The sequence below is a fragment of the Periplaneta americana genome, chromosome 15 (genome assembly GCF_040183065.1).
Source record: "Periplaneta americana isolate PAMFEO1 chromosome 15, P.americana_PAMFEO1_priV1, whole genome shotgun sequence".
Classification (NCBI taxonomy): domain Eukaryota; kingdom Metazoa; phylum Arthropoda; class Insecta; order Blattodea; family Blattidae; genus Periplaneta; species Periplaneta americana.
In genome coordinates, this window is record NC_091131.1 from 135,464,460 (window position 1) to 135,486,183 (window position 21,724).

Consider the following 21,724-nt stretch of genomic DNA (forward strand, 5'->3'; position numbering starts at 1 on the left):
TACCAAGACTCAGCCCAGTTTTTAATTCTGTATCTGTACACATTCACCTCTGCTGAGGCAGCCAGCATTTGGCTGGCAGGCCTTTGCCCTCATAGGCTGTCACATCTATGTTATACTGCACGATATTATACAGAGTGTATGCAAATTGGTGTCAAATATTTTGGGGACATATTATATTATATAGATGCTCAGGAATTCCTTTCTTTTTTAATATCATCCACAATTTTGATATGATTAGCAGAACAAAATTGTGGATGATATTAAAAAAGAAAGGAATTCCTGAGCATCTAATAAGGGTGATACAAAGTATGTACAAAAATACAAAAATCAAAATGAATATCAACAAGATTACCACCAACTTGCGAGAAGTTAACCAAGGGGTCAGACAAAGGTGTCCCTTATCACCTACTCTTTTTAATTTGTACCTAGACGAAGCCGTAAGAGAATGGCAAAACAATTTCAAAACACATTATTTTATAGATAATATCATTTTAGATTACTTACTTTTCGCAGACAACCAGTTGGTGTTGGCTGATTCTGAAGACAATCTACAGAGAGCAGTCCATCTGTTAAGAATTGTTGCTAATAACTACAATCTAAAAATATCACACAGGAAAACTAAAGTATTTGGCTTCTGTGGAAATAATACAATAAGAACTAATATTGTAATAGAGGATAAGATGATTGAACAAGTAAATTCTTTTACTTACCTTGGATGCGATCTCTCTTACATATCCTCCACAGACGTAGAAAACAAGTTACATAAATTTTTAAGACTTATTGGTACAATTAAACGTACACTCATAAATAAAGTCGACAGAAAAACTGTACTCAAATTTTACAAGACACTGGCAATTCCGACATTGTTATATGGTTCAGAAACGTGGATTCTGACTAGAGCCCAACAGAGAAGAATTGAGGCTCTTAAGGCCACTAGCAGGATTTAGACTACAGGATCATGAGAGAAATGAAGATATACGTCGAGAACTGAATATCGAGAGTGTAATAACTATAGTTGAAAAATATAGAAATAATTGGTACGACCATATAACAAGAATGCCCAACAACAGGATACCTTTCAGAACATGGTGTTACAGACCTACACGAAGAAGACGAGTGGGAAGACCAAAGAGACGTTGGAGAGACCAGTTTGACGGATAAAAATCTGGAGGCGAAACAGGCTATCGGCCTAAACCTTGAAGTTATTGATGATGATGATGATGATGATGATGATGATGATGATGATGATGATGATGATGATTATATTCCTAACAACAAAACATTGAAAAACTTTCATATAAACATAGTCCTGAAAATGCTTAATTTCAGACTTAATGCTAACAAACTCACAGTAAAAATGATACTATTAATAAGCAACTTGTTTAAAAAATACTTATTACAAAATTTGCCTCATCCTGCATTCCGTGCTTTGAAAACATCTGCAGTGTTTCTTATTTGTTCAAATGTATTTAGCATTAGGTACAGGAGTTGCATAGACTATGGATTTCAAATGTCCCTAGAGATAGAAAAGCATTGGATTTGAATCTGGTGACATCCCAACAATTCACCATTGTCACCATGCATTACAAGTGCAATGTGGATGGTGCACTCTGGATAGTCTCTGATGAGCTAAGTGGTCTATGCTTTTCGGCACTAGTGACATCTATGAGCACACTTGTAAAGCCAGGACAAATAACGACATGTTAACTCATTTATGCCCATAATTTTTTCTTGTTGAATATTTTCATAATTTTCGCACGCCACATGAAACTGAAATGGAAGTTAATTATTGTGCTGCAGGCTCCTTTGATTCTTCTAGTATACACAGCAATGAAATAAAAGTTAATTTTGTAATTCATTCCTTTGCATTTTTGCGGAACAATAATTAATGCAGATATGGCCCTGCCATTGGACAAAAAAGAAATTCTTTGTGTTTTTATATAAAAAATTTAAATGTTGTTGTTGTTTTCTAATGCCAGGCGTTTGACAATAAAGTCATTTGACCTCTTGCACTGCAATATTTTTCAAAGATATTATCATGGTCAACCACTGAAGCACAGATTTTGAGGTGTTCCGAATCCATTTCTTGGTTTCAGTTGCACAATGGGCAGTTAGGGGACTGATATATTCCAATTCTATGCAGGTGTTTGGCCAAACAATCATGGCCTGTTGCCAATCTAAATGCAGCTACAGACGATTTTCGTGGTAAATCGGGAATTAACTGTGAATTATGATGCATAGAATTCCATTTTTTCCCTTGAGAGTGTGTTATCAAATTTTGTTTGTTGAAGTCTAAGTATGTAGATTTAATAAATCTTTTCACTGAGTAATACGTAGATTTAGTAACAGGTCTGTAAGTAGCAGTGCTGCCCTTTTTTGCTAAAGCATACGCATTCTCGTTTCCCAGGATTCCACAATGGGATGGTATCCATTGGAATACAATTCTTTTATTGAGTGATATTAATTGAGAGAGCATTTTAGTTATTTAAATGTAAAATACCATCAGAGCAAGATATTCATTAATGTTAATATATATTACATTACATTACATTACATTATAACTTGGTTTTGATGCATGTATTTTTTCGTATGTTTATTGTTTTCGTAGAAATTAGTGTTTTATATTTGCATGTGACACGTTTATTCTTTAAACATAAACAATAGATTATATAAGGAAGACTTAAAAACAAATTAGAATACGCCTTTACAAACAATATGAAAATAGCATTTCATGTCTCTTTGCTCAAGTTTAGAGAGAGAGAGGCCAAAGTATCAGCGGAATATGAGGCCAGACGAAAGGCAGTAGTCTGCTCAATATCTAGTGTGACTGAATATGATTATGACTCTGAAGAGGAACTCTGGTGTAAAGTGAAGTTTGCTGTAAGTATTACATTTGTTTTATTCAATTAATATTGCCATTGTCATTATCCTGACACCTCTGAATAATATCTGTTTTTGAAAAGGGACTTTAAAATAATTACCTATCATATAAAAAGTGTAACAGAAAAATTATTTGAAGATTTTCTGTATGAATACTAGAACGGAAAAACATTGCGACTTTTTTTCCTAATACAATATTTAATAGAAACAAGTTTCACGTACTCTGTTTTATACTGTAGCGAATTCTGTTGGTTGAAAATGGAAGTACAACCTCCAATATAGGCAGTAGAATCTAGGAGGTTGTTGAAAAAACGCATGAAGTGTTTTTATGTTCCTGTAAAGCTTTAAATTTGGTGCTTGCAAGTTTTTTCCACTCAGCTGTTCATATGTAATTCTTAGATAATAATGTAAATTTTATTTCAGCCAATTGTAATGAATTTATTCTTTGCAGTTACCAGTGAAATACAAAAGAATTGATTTAACAAACCTGTTGACTGAAGTTTCTGAGAAGTCAGTCATATGGGAAGTGCCCCTAATTAAGCGTGCAATCACATATGTGAATCAAGAAACTCAACGGCTTACTTTGAAGACTGAGGGAATAAATTTTCAGGTACTGTAAAAATTGTAGTGATGTTTATGAGATATGCTTAAATTAGTAAATTTGTGTGTTTTTCAAATGACATACTGAGTTAAAGATAGAATTGGCGTTGTATTTTCCTTTAATAATCGTGCTTCTCCTGGTTGAGCGTTAGAGAAGGCCGTGGCCTTAACTTATTATTATTATTATTATTATTATTATTATTATTATTATTATTATTATTATTATTATTATTATTATTCTAATTTTAATAATTATTTGTCCATTTTTTTTTCTCTTGCATTTGGTCAATTGATTAAGGTAGACTATTCCATTATTTCAATTATCTTATTGTACTAATTTATGATTTTATAATTTTTATTTGATCTATGATTGATGTAGACTATTATATTGTTTGTATTTCATCTCATTGCCATTTTCTAACATTCATTCTCATCATCATTTGTTGTTTTGTTGTGTTTTGTATCGTGCTAAACTGTAATTGGCCTTGTGCTGTTGTTTTGCACGTTAATATTGTAAATAAATAAAAAAAAAAATAAATAAATTATTATGTGTCCGACTTCTCCCCCTTCCAGCTATGCAGTAAAGTGCATTCAAATGCTTCCAAGAGGCCTTATCGTTGTTTAGATGTCTTATTGTATAACATCACGAGACTGGAGATCAATCCATTCTTCTCGAAATGTAACATCACAGGTTCATACGTTTTATAACAGGCACTAATTTCTTCGAATTGATCATTATTTTTACTCATATACGATTTATTTTAGACACCTTGATACTAGATTTATTTACTTACTAGCTGTACCCGTGCGCTCCTCTGCACCCATTAGAAATAAATATATAAAGTAATTACATAATTAAAATAGGACGTTTGATTCAGGGAATATTCGTGTTTGATAGAAGGATAAATCATTTAATATGTTACTTAATTTAAATTGTATTTAAATAATTAAAATGCGATCATTTTGATCCAGAGACCACTCATTTGGTGCAATGACAATTCCTTTAACATGCTTCCTATTTGTTATTACACGCAACTATAGTTTAATGAAGATTGACATATCATTTATTTTTAATGTGTATACTTTATATTACTTGCTATATGTTTCCATTGAATTATGGTAATAACTTAATTTTAACCATTGTTTTCTACATCTTCAGTAAATGGCGCTTGGCCCACTATGGTTCTGAACCCTTCAAATAACTTAAATAGTGATACAGCATATATAGTGATTACTTACTTACAAATGGCTTTTAAGGAACCCAAAGGTTCATTGCCGCCCTCACATAAGCCCGCCATCGGTCCCTATCCTGTGCAAGATTAAGCCAGTCTCTATCATCATACCCCACCTCCCTCAAATCCATTTTAATATTATCCTCCCATCTACGTCTCGGCCTCCCTAAAGGTCTTTTTCCCTCCGGTCTCCCAACTAACACTCTATATGCATTTCTGGATTCGCCCATACGTGCTACATGCCCTGCCCATCTCAAACGTCTGGATTTCAAGTTCCTAATTATGTCAGGTGAAGAATACAATGCATGCAGTTCTGTGTTGTGTAACTTTCTCCATTCTCCTGTAACTTCATCCCGCTTAGCCCCAAATATTTTCCTAAGAACCTTATTCTCAAACACCCTTAACCTATGTTCCTCTCTCAGAGTGAGAGTCCAAGTTTTACAGCCATATAGAAGAACCGGTAATATAACTGTTTTATAAATTCTAACTTTCAGATTTTTGGACAGCAGACTGGATGATAAGAGCTTCTCAACCGAATAATAACACGCATTTCCCATATTTATTCTGCGTTTAATTTCCTCCCGAGTGTCATTTATATTTGTTACTGTTGCTCCAAGATATTTGAATTTTTCCACCTCTTCGAAGGATAAATCTCCAATATTTATATTTCCATTTCGTACAATATTCCCGTCACGAGACATAATCATATACTTTGTCTTTTCGGGATTTACTTCCAAACCGATCACTTTACTTGCTTCCAGTAAAATTTCCGTGTTTTCTCTAACCGTTTGTGTATTTTCTCCTAACATATTCACGTCATCTGCATAGACAAGAAGCTGATGTAGCCCGTTCAATTCCAAACCCTGCCTGTTATCCTGAACTTTCCTAATGGCATATTCTAAAGCGAAGTTAAAAAGTAAAGGTGATAGTGCATCTCCCTGCTTTAGCCTGCAGTGAATTGGAAAATGATCAGATAGAAACTGACCTATACGGACTCTGCTGTATGTTTCACTGAGACACATTTTAATTAATCGAACTAGTTTCTTGGGAATACCAAATTCAATAAGAATATCATATAATACTTCCCTCTTAACCGAGTCATATGCCTTTTTGAAATCTATGAATAACTGATGTACTGTACCCTTATACTCCCATTTTTTCTCCATTATCTGCCGAATACAAAAAATCTGATCAATAGTCGATCTATTACGCCGAAAACCGCACTGATGATCCCCAATAATTTCATCTACGTACGGAGTTAATCTCCTCAAAAGAATATTGGACAAAATTTTGTACGACGTCAACAAAAGTGATATTCCTCGAAAGTTACCACAGTCGGTTTTGTCCCCCTTTTTAAAAATAGGTGCAATTATGGACTCCTTCCATTGTTCTGGTACAATTTCCTTTTCCCAAATAGCAAGTACAAGTTTATAAATTTCGCTATATAATGCACTCCCACCCTCTTGTATTAATTCTGCTGGAATTTGATCGATACCTGGAGACTTGTACTTTTTCAGATTTTCTATCGCAATTTCGACTTCTGAAAGCGTGGGTTCGGGTATAAATGCCTCAGCAGTTTGTATTTCAATATCGTCCCGATCATTTCTATTTGGCCTATGTACATTTAGTAGTTGCGCAAAATAGTTTTTCCATCTGTTTAGGATTGATGGAGAGTCTGCAAGCAAGTCACCATTCTCATCCTTGATCACGTTTACCCTTGGCTGATATCCGTTCTTAAATTCCTTTATACCCTTATATAAATCTCGAATGTTTTTATTCTTACTATTTGTTTCTACCTCATTCAGTTTTTCCTTCAAGTAACCTCTCTTTTTATTCCTAAGTGTACGACTTGCTTCCCGTCTTTCATTGAAATAATTATCTCTCTTCTCCTCAACTGGATCCTGTAAGAATATCAATTTTGCCTGTTTCCTTCTTTCTACTACCATGCAACAATCTTCATCAAAGCACGGTTTCTTTTTCTTAGTTTCATAATAACCTATGCTCTGCTCAGCTGCAATTTTGATACTATCTCTGATATTTTCCCACACACTATTAACATCTAATTCTTTCTCAACTTCGTCGGAACTTTCTAAAGTGGCAAACCTATTCGAAATTTCGACCTGATAATTTTGCTTAGCTTCCTCGTCCTTTAATTTCAAAATATTGAATTTAGTAATATTAACTTGTTGCTCTACTTGCTTGGCTACTGATAATCTTTCTCTTAATTCTCCAATCACCAGATAATGGTCAGAATTACAGTCTGCACCCCTGAAAGTTCGAATATCTACTATACTAGTATGTCTCCGTTTATCTATCAAAATGTGATCTATTTGGTTGTGTGTCAATCCATCTGGAGAAGTCCAAGTATATTTATGTATATCCTTATGGGGGAATGTTGTACTTTTGACAGTTAAATTTTTCGATGTGGCAAAGTTGACTAATCTAACTCCATTGTCACTACTAATTGCGTGTAGGCTCTCTTTTCCAATAGTTGGTCTAAAAATATCCTCCCGTCCTACTTTAGCGTTGAAATCCCCCAATAAAATTTTCATGTGATATCTAGGGAACTGATCAAAAGTATGTTCCAATTCCTCATAGAAGCTATCCTTTATATAGTCGTCTTTCTCTTCTGTAGGGGCGTGAGCATTTATAACTATGATGTCGCACCATCTACCCTTAAGTACTAAATATGATAACCTGTCACTGATAAATTCGACCTTTTTTACTGCTGATTTTATTCTTTTATGTACAAAGAATCCTGTTCCTAATTGGTGATTATTGTTTCCTTCCCCATAATACAACAAGTAATCTCCTATTTGTGATATGCCATTCCCATCTAACCTAACCTCTTGTACTCCCACAAAGTCTATTCTATATCTAGCTAGTTCTTTTGCTACTAATGTTACCCCTCCTGTTCTATAAAGACTAGTTACGTTCCAAGTGCCAAATCTCAAAACCTTATTCCTTTGCTGTGGTCGTGCCAGAGAATCAGTCCTATTCCGAGGCTTACTGTAGGAATTCGTAACAAGCTGTTTTTTACGGTGATGGGTTGTTAGCCCTTCGCCCAACCCCCAAGCTGGAGGACCACCCCTTATCGGCTGTCCACGACTGCTTATTCAATATATTCGCAGCTACCCTCCATATCTGGAGGCCGTCTCCTCTATCCGCAACATGAGGACGCGCCATGCCGTGGTGATAGGGACCCACCATACATGGGCATATATAGTGATATGTAATTATATTTCTTTCTTTTGAAAATGTAAGAATTCACGATCTCCTATGTGCCATTGCCATGGAATGAATAAATGTGTCTTTTCTTCCTACTCAAAATTTTATATGTTTCACATAGGAGTTATTGCAGGAACAATAACACTATAATCTGAGGCGGCGATGAAAATGTATTATAATATTGTTATTTTAAAAGTCTTGTATATCCTTAAATATCAGGCCTATCAAAATTTTACATAGAATAAAACTTATCGGAAATCATTTTTAAAGAAACTTTTGTCATGTAACATTTTTCACCAAAATCAATAATAAGCGAGATAATTCGATTTAATTCAGGCCCCCTTATAACCCCCCTCTTAAATAACGTATTTTGAATGCCATATAGCCTAAAATCTAAGTTACAACGAACTTAATTTATATTCCAATTTTCATCGAAATCCGTTCAACCATTATCGCGTGAAAAGGTAACAAACATCCAGACAGACAGACAGACAGACATACAAACAAAAATGAAAAAAAAGCGATTTTCCATTTCAGGATGGTTAATTATACATGTTAATACCAATTATTTTTGGAAAATCGAAAATTACCAGAAAAATTTTGGCTACAGATTTATTATTAGTATAGATTTTAATTTTTTTATAGTGTAAATTCTTCGTTAACTTTCTTCTTTTATTTCTTTAATTGTCTTCACATCCTGGCATTGTTTTGTAGACCACTTGATGTCCGTCCTGCTTTAAGGTTTATGTGATAGTGCTTTTTCATTGTTGTTCTTAAGTGGCATTTTTTTTTTTACATGAGACAACCACTAGTCTTGTATTGGATTCTCTTTTCATTCAAGGGTTCTCTTTCAGGAAAATAATACAAGTAAAAATAAATAATATATTTTACTTAAATAATATTTTAGATGCTGCAATGAAATAATACTGACATCAGACAACACATTTTACACATACTTGATAAAATACGAGGCGCGTCCATAAAGTAACTTTCCCACTCATCCCGCAGCTAGCAAACCATATGTTGCGTGAAGCGACTGCGTGTACGTGATAGAGTTATGTCCTGGATGGCGCATTCGCTAGCGGAACTTCCGGAGTGCTCTCAGTAGCTTCGTTGCATTGGTTGAAGATGGACGTTCCTATTCCAGCCCCTCCGCGTGAAGTGCAGTCAGTGGTAAAGTTTTTGAATGCACAGGGCATAGCGCCGATTGAAATTGATCGTCAGCTGTGCCAGGTCTATGGGCAAGCAGATGGTGCGTTGCTGCTGTAGACAATTTTCAGCAGGACGCCAAAATGTGCATGACGAGGAGCGCAGTGGGAGGCCAACCATCATCACAGACGACCTTGTGGAGCAACGCACCATCTGCTTGCTCATGACGTTAGGCCCATAGACCTGGCACGGCTGATGATCAATTTCAATCGGCTGCTAAGAGCACTCGGGAAGTTCCGCTAGCGCATACGCCATGCCAGGACATTACTCTATCACGTACACGCAGTCGTTTTGCGCAACATATAGCTTGCTAGCTGTGGGACGAGTGGGAAAGTTACTTTATGGATGCGCCTCGTAGTACTGAAATACAAATTTAAAATCTCAACTGAAAAACAAATGTAATAGTTTTCAGTGGCAATTATAATTAGTAGTAATAAATTATGACATAGTGAAACAAGTAGCAAATTTAAATTCCTTAGAAAAAAAGAAATCCTTTAATTATTATAAACATAATTTTGTTTTAAATTTTGGCCCTCCAGGTTGGGGATTGAGGCGATAGGCCAGCTTGCTATTCATTATAAAATAATATTCTGCTAAAAAGCCCAAAGTGAGTATAATTACTTACGGAGCAGAAGTTTGGCCACTAACAGAAAGAACAAATATTTATTTGTCTAATGGCTAGTGCATGATATTTACTATCACTGACTGAGCGAAAAACAAGAAAGTGGTGAACAAAACTACGGATTAAGTAATTAAAAACATTCGGGCTTTGGCTTCCCAGTAGCGGTCGACTTCCTTGGAGGATTTCAGAGCAGGGCATTGTGCAAGATGTCTATCCATGTCTTCTTGTTGATGGCACAAAATGCACCCTGGACAACGCTTTGCGGCAAAATGGTCTATAATAAGGCAAAGAAAATGAGAAAGCCAACCAATTGTCCTTTTAAGGATTACTCTGAACAAAAAATGAATATAGATGATACAATTTTGGACTACATTAAAATGAAACAATTACAATGGTATGCCCACCTAAAAGGGATCAAAGAGCAACAACTACAGAGAAGCATACTGGAATGGATAACTCAAGGAAAGCACAAGAGAGAAAGACCAAAAACAACTTGGAGGGGTGGTATAAGGCAACGTTTCCAAACGACCCCCTGTAGGGTCGTGTAAAGAGTTGAAGGGGTCGCGAGATGTTTTAGAAAATAAAGCAGAAATGCCTTATTAACACATTTATGTTGTATTCAGAAACAAAATGAACATAAAAATAAAGTTAAAAAATCCATGTTGAATCTTTCGTACACTACTTTTAACACTTGAATATAAATAATTGATTAAATGGCGATCTTACTCGTGTTAATTATGTAAGCATGTGCGGCTTACAGCTGTTTCGGTGCTTCTTCACACCATCCTCAGAGCCTAAAAGTTAAAAAAGTTTCAGTAGTTAAGTATAGCTAAAGTAAAAAATAATTAATGCTGTAAGTGTGTCTGTTTTTGAGAAAGTAGCTTCTCAAATCTTCGCTCTGCATTCAATATTCACCCAATTGTATCATTTCCAATTTCAAGGAGATTTCTCACTTTTGTTTTGATAGAAATCATAGACTGGAAACTTATTGTGCATAAATACGAGTTTGCAAATTTATAAAAAAATTATACTTTTAACCTTCCATCAGTAAGCACATATTTTAATAAGTTTTTTCTTCCCCCCCCCCCCCAATTGAATGCAACTGTTAGAAACGGATTCAGTATCTATCTGTCACTGTCATGATTGTTTCGAGTTTCTTCCGGAAGATATTAAAAGAACTGTTGTTTAAAATTGTGCAAAGTCAATTGTATGTCCACGAAAACTAACTAAGAATTTGTCGTGTCATACGATATATAGCTAAATTTTCCTCGAGTTCTTTTCTTTAATGCACTGGAATGAATAAATGTTCTTTTTGTCCAGTAATGTCTACCAGAAAACAAGTTTCCTTATAAATCCGTCGATTTTATCTCTGGCTGTTATGCTAACATCTTGGCTTCGCAAACTATTATTTCAAGTGTTATCAGTGTATCAGAAAAGAAGGCCAGTCTAAGAAGCGAAAAGAATTGAAATAGTACATTATGATACAAGTTTGGAATGTGCTTTTTACAAAATCGAGGCAAAGTCTGAAAAACGAGCAGAGCGAGTTCACGAGTTTTTCAGTTTCCGAGATTTTGTAATGCACTTCACAGATGTGTGTTGTTCAACATTTTTTGCACGTTCAGATTTTTAAAATTGCAAATACAATATATTTATATTTTGCATTGAAAATTTAGAGCATTATTATTCCAAAGTCTTCACAAAACTGCACTGTAATTGCAACTAAGGAACGATAAGTGCACTGTAATGGATCTATTTCAGTATAGTTTTGTTATGAAGAATGGTTTCCCTAGCAACAAGTTTTTGTGTGAGAATTCTAACTTTCAAGGCCTGACAACAATAGCTGTAAATACAGCAAAAAACACGATCATGCAAAAAATAGGTTTGCATATTGCAATTTCTCGTCTTGCAGGTATTGACACATTAAAAGTTGGGTGTATCTCTGGTTTTGAGTAATTATCGTTGTTCACGATCTTACTGGCATTTGTATTTTTCAAGTGGGTTAATTACTGGTATGATAAAGGGGGGGATGGGGGTCGCAAACGAATGTCTCACCCAAAAGTAGGTCGCACCTTTAAAATGTTTGCAAACCACTGGTATTAGGTGTGCTATGCTAGAACTATATCTGGAGGAGGATCAGTGGAACAGCAGATGGGTAATCAGAAGATGTGATTAACATTGTAACAACCAGTATATGTGAGTATATATAATTTTGAAAATAAACTCTCAGAATTCCAGTTCATCTGTGGAACAATAAAAGCATTATCTAAGAAGATACAAAAACAGACTCTATTAAAATGTTATAAAATCACAGCTATACTAGTTCTACATTGCATCTGTGATAGCTGGGTGTTGAGAATTAAAGGTTGAAAACAACTACAATCAGCAGAAAAGAAGTTGAAAGATGTATGTGCATTGCTGGACCGAATATTAAAAAAATAAATAAATGGGGACTTTCAATAACTGTCCTTCAGAATCAAGTACAGAGCTGCACGAAAGAATGGAATGATCACATCTTAAAGATGAACAAGACAAGAATCCCAAGAGCAGTCTTGGACTACATCCCTAGAGAAGAGATCAGGGCACACAAAAAAGGAGAGAGAGGATTGTCATCCCAACTGTTCTGAATCTGGACAGACATAATGTCTGTTCTGTGTAGATGATGATGGTTATAAATAGAGCTGGGATTTTTATGTAGTGTCACTTAGCAAAATATGTAGTGAAAAACAGTGAAATATGTTGTAAAATATGTAAAATGAGAAAAATATGTAATATCAGATATTTAATACAAACTTATTATTTTGTTAGTTACAACACTCAAAACACGTTTATACATTAAATTTTGTAGCACAGTGAACAATAATGTATTCTTCTATGTTCTCTGGGATCATTGAAAGACGTGTGTCACTCAGAATGTTCTTATATGCAGAGAAAGATCTTTCTACATCACATGATGTAGCTGGAGTAAATTTTTAGGAGAGGAATTTTACCTGGAGAAATGTCCTTGGGTGGATCAACATCATCTCCATTTGGAATTTGGCACACGGGTAAAATGTTAAATACGCGGGATTTCTTTTCAAAACTTTGCAATTTACTCAATACACTTGCAACAGTTTCTTCATGCACAGCACTTAGCATCCTCTATGACACCAATAGAATCTTGCAGAGTAAGTCCTGATGTTTCTAGACATTTGATGATTTCTGGAAGCCAGCTGAAGTTGCAATTGAGGAGACCACTTTGGAGTCACTAAAGGCAGTCTGGGATTCACATATAGATGCGGCACTTTCAGGATCAAAAGAATCTACATCAGTCTTTACAGCATCTAGATGCTCACTATAGAAGTTAAATGCTTCTATCCACCTCGTTAACACTGGTTCCGGGGGCAGTAGTATCTGTGGCAACTGCTGTTTGTAAGGTAGCACTTGTTGTGGGGCTTTTAGAAAATATTTTTTTGTCACTGTTCACTTGTGTAAATTTAGCTCTAATATCTTCAGCAACACGTTGCAGTCTGTGGGTCAAGCACATTGGGGTAAACACTTTAAGAGCAGTTGCAGCTTTTAAGCATATCGGAATACATCACTATAGTCCCGTCGCTCTTATTTCTGGCTACATTTAAACGTGTGCGTCTTATTATTCGCTGATGATGACGTTATGCATTTCCTAAGGCTCCATAAATACTTAATATAATCGCCCCCCATTTTGGCTCTTTTGTTGGCGTTCACAGAAAGCACACGAGGACATTATTTGCCGCTCAGTTATTTGCTGAATTACATTGTGTTTGATTTATTATCATAGGAGCTACGACATGATAATGTTTAACGGTGTGGCAAATAGATTCCTCGTCTGGTAGCTCGGCAACGAAAGAAGAAAAATGGCGAACGATACGAACGATACTACCTACCTAGCCTTCACTTCCAAAGACATAAGGAAAGAGGAGGAGTCACGCTGGGAATAACAGCGTCGCGACTATAGTACCTTCTCCTCTTGCCTTCCAGTCGGCCACAGAACTTTTAATCCATCATTCGCAAATCTCGCAATAGTTGAGTGATTTGTATAGTCCAGCTCTCTAACAGCTTTGAGGCACTGTCAGGTTCTAGCTTCCCCACCACAAGATTCACAATAAATCGACCCTTAGAATTTGTTGTTTCATCAACAGCAACCAGTCGGCATCAGTAGCATAGTCGGTATAGCACTAGCCTTCTCTGCTTGAGGTTGCGGGTTCGATCCCAGCCCAGGTCGATGGCACTTAAGAGTGTTTAACCCAGATATGCCTACTGTCCTATTAAAAGGACAGTGGTCAATGTTTCAAATTACCCTCTCTACAGTTAACACATATGATTTTTCACAGGTGTCACTATTACTGGTCTTATTAGAGACTTGCTAGGTGTGGTAAGACTGGTAATGAGAGTTCTGGTCGTCATTGAGTTTGAGATGTGGACGTGAGAATTGTTCGTTTATTTCAGCTATGGCATCCGAGACGCAAATCAGATAAGAATGTTAAATATTTTTACAGTTCGGAATTATTTTACAAATTGTTGTAGATCAAATGACTCCTAATAAACATAAATATAACGTGAAACCACAATGTGTTCGAAATATCTATTCATTGCGACATGACAATGACGAAAACTTGTGTGTCCTTTTAAAAGGACAGTAGGCATAATCCTAATATATTTTTAAATTGTTTTGCTTTTTCAATTTTAGTGGATTTTCCCTGCATAAAATGCTATCTACGTTTGAAAATTATGCTACGGGCGAAATTTCATCTCACATACAGACATATCACTATAATGCAGCCTACAAATGCCACACAGAGTTCGTGTGCACTTAAAATTGGGTTTCTGGCGTCTTGTCAGCCCACTGAGATGTGTGGATATGAAGGGAAAAGTTGAGACAGTGTCAGGTGTAGTTTCTGGGTAGCTAGTCGGCAGAGCATTGGTGCGCTAAGCCAAAGGTCCTGGGATTGATACCCGGCTCCGGAACGATTTTTCCTTTGAAATGATTCAAGTCTGCTTCACAGGGAGATATACCTGAAAGCCAGATTTGCACAGCAAGATCTGTTTACAAGTAGAGGACTGGTGACGTTCTGGAGGGAGATATTGAACGGACATAAGTTTCTATTGTTTTTCATTTAGTATTTTTAGAAGACGTCTTATTTTCTATCTAAATTGCCATTATCATAAAAATGTAGATTTCAGAAATGAACTGAAACCTGTCTTTCGACATTGCCACAGCAACTGCTTCATTATATGTATCGTCACTTCTCTCCCAATATAACCTCCTCCTCGAAACTTCCAAGACTCTTTTCGCCTATTACTTATTTTTACGTATCAATAGCAATACGGTACTATTCAATAACAAAAGCATTCTAGAGTTAAAACGAATTCAGCTACAATGCATCATTCTTCAGAATAATATTAGTAGTAATAATAAATAAACTGTAATAAAGTAACAACTTAATAATTTGTTAATAATAATAATAATTGTAAATTACAACAATTACATTGTTTCCTTTCATGTAAGCATAGTATACAATTACTCCTCAAAATGTATGCTCATATGCCTACTGTCCTTTTAAAAGGACACCTGTTTCTAGCTCAACCAGTTACAACTAGAATGTTTAAACACCATACAAATACTTCAGTTATATACTGCATTAAATGAGATTTGAAAAATACACAAAAATTGCAAAAAAATATTTCAGGCATATATGGGTTAAATGCGACAGGCTCATGTCAGTAGATTTACTGGCATGTAAAATAACTCCTGCGAGACAAAATTCCAGCTCACCGGTGATGCTGATATAACCTCTGCAGTTGCAAGCATCATTAAATAAACCATAATTTAATTTAATCAACAGCAACCCATATGAAAGCATTTCCTATGTACTCTCTTACGTTGTACACTGCTCATAGCAGACTTGCAGACAATTGTTGCATAGTGTTGATTGATGAGGAACATGTTGCTTGCAGGAAAGATGTGAATTCAGACACTTCAAGTTTATACCATGGAATATTGGCTGCAATGATCGCACTGCATAAGTCTCTATTAAAAGGATTACTTGAAGGTGAAGGATTCTTCATCTGTGTTCAAAGTATTTGTTTCTTCTTGTTGGTTTTTTCTATGCTGACCACTTTGTACATGTAGTTCAAGCTGGGATTTCATAGAACATGCGATATGTTTGTTACACACTTGCCAATCACTACTTTACCATCACTCATCAACTGCAGCCCTCGATTTTAACGAGGACACAACTGGTGCCATATTGACACTAGAGAAGACTGATGTTGAAGGAACTATTTCCTTCACCATTTAAACAAAACTAAAATCTAGTTTTTTTTTTCTCTCTATCCAAAAGTGATGTTGTTTCGATATTGCCGGTTATGAAGGATTTTACTATAGTTGAATAAATGTACCTTCTTGACTCAACTGCAGTTACTTCTTCACCTTCAGTTTTAATTACGGTATCATGAAAAAGCAGCAAAGGTGCATTAGCAAAATTTATCACAGCAATGTGCAAGAATCATTAAACCACATCAATAATAATTAACAATGAAAATCAGGGTATATCTGGGGGAAAATTATTAAATCCAGGGACAGAAAGCAAAATTCAGGGACTGTCTCTGGGAAACAGGGATGTCTGGTAACCTTACTTTGAATCTAAGGGCCCTGTTACGTGATCCCATGACTGGGATAATGAGGGCGAAGCCCTCAATGGCTCTATGATTAAACTGAGGTGAAAGAGGCAATCCTCTGATTAGGGTTAATAATTCGGCAGCTGGCTGCAAGCAGAGAGGAGGCAGACTATCCCTGCAACAGGTTAGTTATGGGGAGATTATTAATACTCAGATACTTCAAATCCTCTGATTGAGGTTCTGGTTGATATGTACGTCTATTATCAAATGGTACATTTCACTTGACGATGTGTGTCAGAGGAAGAACAATTATTTGTATACATCTGAAGTCTGACTAGTGTAATATGTAGCTTGTGGGTGATATATGCAATGGAGGGTGAAAGGAACTGGCTACCCTACTCCATTATCTTCTGGCCTAGTTGCCTCATAAGTGGTGCCTTCTTGGTATCACTTGTGAGGTTCAGACAGTTGACCAAACAACAACAATACTCCAAAAAGGTAATGGATGAACCACATGTCTGTATAAAAGATGACAGACTACAAGACAAACCAAGAGGACGTAGACATGTGGACTGTGGCATAAGCTATTTGGAGATGCAAAGGAAGCCATAGTAGAGATTTTTATCATCCTTAAATATCCATTATTCTCAGCTGGATTTGAACCTACAAACCTCGGTTCCAGTGGCAAGCATGTTACTCACTAGACCACTGACGACGACTATTGGAGGGTAATACTCGTCTAATGATAGATTTTAATTTTACATCTTGAATCTTCTATGCAAACTTTAATCATACATAATTGTTAGGGATCCTCAAATTTCTTGAATAAAATCACCTAAATTTCTTGGGTGAAAAGGAAAATTCTTGGGTTCTGTGATCATCTATACCTGAATTAAAAGAGCTCAGTATGCCAACAGGTATTGTTCACAGTTCTAATAGTATGCAAGGGGAAAAAGAAATAGTAGCTTTCCATGCACTCGCTTATTGCACAGCATTGTAATATTATTTCCAGACCTCTTCATTCCATCTTGGGAGAATTGTTTGATCCGTTCATCTAAACTGAGTTTCGGTGGCATAATGAATGTACTACATCAATCTTCTCCTTATACTGCTAGAATGGAACTGGAGTGCGTGGAGATAGGGAGATAATGGGCGTGCGAGCCGAGATGTAGTTTTATACATTCAGGTATTCTCGTATATTTTCGTTAACACCATCATGAAAATAGCGCTCACTTTCAGGTATTCACGGATATCGTCGTTACATCACCAACGGAACGGTCAGCACTAATTTGCTTGAGTCAGTGTGGCATTTTATCTATATTGGCGTGATACTTTGTTAATAGCAGCAACATATTTGTTTTGGTACTTCCAGATTCCAGAACATAGCATACAAATTCCAGGAAATCATTCCAAAAATGATCCTCCATACATTCTTAAGTTAGATTCCATCAAACTACTCTGCAGCACATAAATAAGTATCACCTTCAAATTTATACAGATGGATCTCTAAATCCTAATAATGGGACATCAGGAGCAGGGTATTATATTCCAAAATATCAAGAAAGTTATTTCATACTATGTTCATCCTCCTCCAGTCTTGACACTGAATTGCTAGCTATTGATGCTGCTCTTCAGTGTGTTACTCAAATTTCTGAAAAATCTATTTGCATACTTACCGACTCCAAGGGGGTTATATTTAATATAATCAAATATGTACCAAACCTATATGCATATGGAATTATTCCAATTCAGAAACAACTAAGTGAACTAAAAGAACTCCAAAAGGAAATAACATTTCAATGGATACCTAGTCATTGTGGTGTACCTGGAAATGAGAAAGTCGATAATATTGCAAAACAGGCAACATATTTGCAACCAAGACCTCTTCAAGTGACATCTCTATCCAGTGCTTTTGCTTCAGTAAAGTATCATTTTACAAACCTATGGATCAACAATTGGCTCTCTTCTGATAAAGGAAAAATTTTACATTCTGTACAGAAGAAACCAAATGACCTGGAAATGTACAAAAACTTGCCCAGACATGTTCAAACATTTTTAACAAAAGCCAGAACAGGTCACATTGTTACAAAATTGTACCTACACCGATTTGACATTTGTCTGTGGTGTAATAATCATGATGAAGATCTGGAACACATTCTTCTGTACTGTCCATCCATAAACCACAAAAGAAGTAAATTAAAATCATCAGTACCGTTGCAGAAGACACAGCCCTGCAGTATATATTGACTACACCCCAACTCTGGCTACTAGCAACAGGCATCTATAATGAACACCGATCAAAATACCCCTAATTTCTCGTGAAAAACAACTGAATAGACTATAGTGGACTTTATGTTGTCAGCAAACAGCTGAAGAAAGCAAACAGAGGAAGAAAAAATGCAGGGGAATAACGACTTTAATTTACGATTTTTTGCTAGTGCTATTCAATTTCTCGAATAAAAGTAGAAAGTCGCTGATAGAGACAAATTAAAAAAAAAACCGCGGGTACTTGATGTGTTGAAATACATGTAAATATATTACAAATTACTTAAAAATGCGTGTCCCATCATTTTGCAATGTTTTTAAATTTTCGCGAGTCGCGAAATTTGAGTGTCTCTAATAATTGTGAGAGGCACCATATTCATACAGAGCTGTTCAAATAAAATTTATTTAATGCTGCTGTAAGCTCTACCAGAGTCAGTAAATAAGAGATGGTTATTTATACACTACGAGGAAATTTTATTGTAAAATATTTTGAATCATATTGTTTGAAAGTGCATATAAGAAAGACAATATGTCCACCTCTGTGGAGTAATGGATGGACAGATATTAAAAAATTCGATGGCTTTCTTCATATTATCTTGTTTTGCGATGCTTCTAGCATCTGAGTGAGGTGAAGATGATAATGCCAGCGAAATGAATCCAAGGTTACCCAACATTTGCTCTTAATGGGTTGAGGGAAAACCCTGGAAAAAACGAGTGGGCCCTGGTTCAAATCCCAGTTGGAACAAGTTACCTGATTGAGGTTTTTTCCAGAGTTTTCCTTCAACCCATTAAGAGCAAATGCTGGGTAACCTTGGATTCATTTCGCTGGCATTATCATCTTCACCTCACTCAGATGCTAGATAACCATAGCAGATGATGAAGCATCACAAAACAAGATAATATGAAGAAAGCCATCGAATTTTTTAATATTTGCCCATCCATTTCAACATGTATTCCTGCAAGAGGAAGGCTGGTCATATAGGTAAATATTTAACAAAAAAATGACATGTGAGATTACAGTTCACTACATCATACCTGAATGACACAAATTAGCAACTCTGTGAATTTGTATGGAACATTTAGATTTACTATAGGATTGATGTTTCGTGAAAGTAATATAGTATACTAATTTCATTTTACTTTTCACACTGATATTAATGATAATTTTATCGAGAGATTATGAAATGATGGCAGGGAGATGAGAAATATTTCGAGAAAACCTGCCCCGACACTGCTTTTATCTACCATAAGTTCTGCTGGGATTTGTGCTCAGGTTTCCAGTACGAAGGTCTGACGGTCTTAACCATCTGTTAACGTTTTATCAGATATTTCAGATTGGTACCGTAACACGAGTTTTGTAATGTACTGAGGTTATATTTATTACAAGCAAAAAAGTCTTATTTTTTTCTAACTGATTACTGATTTTGTATGATAATGTTTTTAATTTTCAGGAAATGTATAAATTTCATAAACTTCTTGATCTCAACCGACTCTATACAAATGATGTCCACAAAATGGCAGAGACTTTCGGAATAGAAGCAGCTAGAAGAGTAATAGTGAAGGTACGCAAATTGAAATAGCTTAGTTTATTTTTCTGTATTTTTTTTTCCAAAAAATAAATAATGTTGTTATACTCTGTTGTTAAATTGTATATTTATTTTAAGGAAATCCAAGATGTGTTCCAAGTGTATGGCATCACTGTTGATCCACGAAACTTACTTCTGGTGACAGACTACATGACTGTTAGTGGGAAATATGATCCATTCAGCAGAAAAGAAATGGAACACAATGTATCTCCTCTGCAGCAAATGTCTTTTGAGGCGTCGGTGAACTTTCTGAGAAGGGCTGTGACACGAGGCAAGCCAATATTTTAATACCCATTACAGTTCATCTATACATTCCTACACTTTTGGAGTGAAATAATGTAACGTCTGAGTTATTTCTGTGGGTCATTATTTCATTGTTCTTACGCTTTCCTGCAATATTTGCTGCTTTAAATCGTATTCTATGGTGAATAGAATGTAAAACTTCACTTTAATATTTCCCCCTTTAGCTTTCCTTCCCTTAAATCTTTCCCTGACACCCCTCACCCCTCCTAATTCCCCGAAAAATGTTAAAGGGATTTGGGTATATGTGTATTATTATTATTATTATTATTATTATTATTATTATTATTATTATTATTATTATCATTATTATTATTATTATTATTATTATTGTTGTTTTTTTTTTTTACAAAGTCATAGTTTTCTTATTCATAAAATTTACTTCGGACCTAATCAAGAGCAAGAAATACATTTTCAAGAACCACATCAAAAAGAAACGTGTTACAATGCTCAAAAGTACAGTAATTAGCTCATGTTTACAGTATAACCTCGATTATTCGTCACCCTATTAACTGATCAGCGGATTATCCAACACACACTCTCTCTCTCACCCTCGCACCCTATCCCTTCCCCTCCCCCGCCCTCCCTCTCCCCTCCCCCTCCATCCCCCCTCTCTCTCTTTCCCCCCTACTACCAAAAAAAAAGAATGGGTTGGTATGACATATTTCGGTAAAGTTTCTAACCAAGTCAGTAATTTAAAAAAAAAACCATGGCATTGGCATAGCTTTCTGCTCAAATAACAAATTAAATACAGTAGAATCTCTATTATCCGTGGTAATGAAGGGGGTGGAATGAACGGTTAATCGAAAAAATCGGATAATCCGTACCATATAAGATTTTCATAAATTAAGTGCATAGATTAATACAGTTTCGGAATTTCCTCTGTGGTCTTCTGTTTTAACATTCTAGATAACAGATCAGACGTTCACTAATTTAAGCAGTGGCATAGCGTCAATGTAAGCTAAAAAGCTTAGCTTCCCCAGTTAATAATAATTTAATAATAAACCTGCAGTTTATGGAGAAAATTATTTATTAATTTTAATAGAATTTATATTTACGCGTTAAATATTGTGATGCGGCAGCTCAGGATGATTTGTGATGCAGCAGTAAACAAGAAGCCTTCACACACCAGCTTCCAAGCAGACTGGTTTCTTCTGTTAATCCACCCC

The 21,724-nt window shown here is 35.7% G+C and overlaps 1 pseudogene; it reads left to right on the top strand.

Annotated features, from left to right (window-relative positions):
* The window catches only part of LOC138715740 (DNA-directed RNA polymerase I subunit RPA1-like), a 188,282-nt pseudogene that overhangs the window by 163,215 nt on the left and 3,343 nt on the right, over nt 1-21,724 (top strand).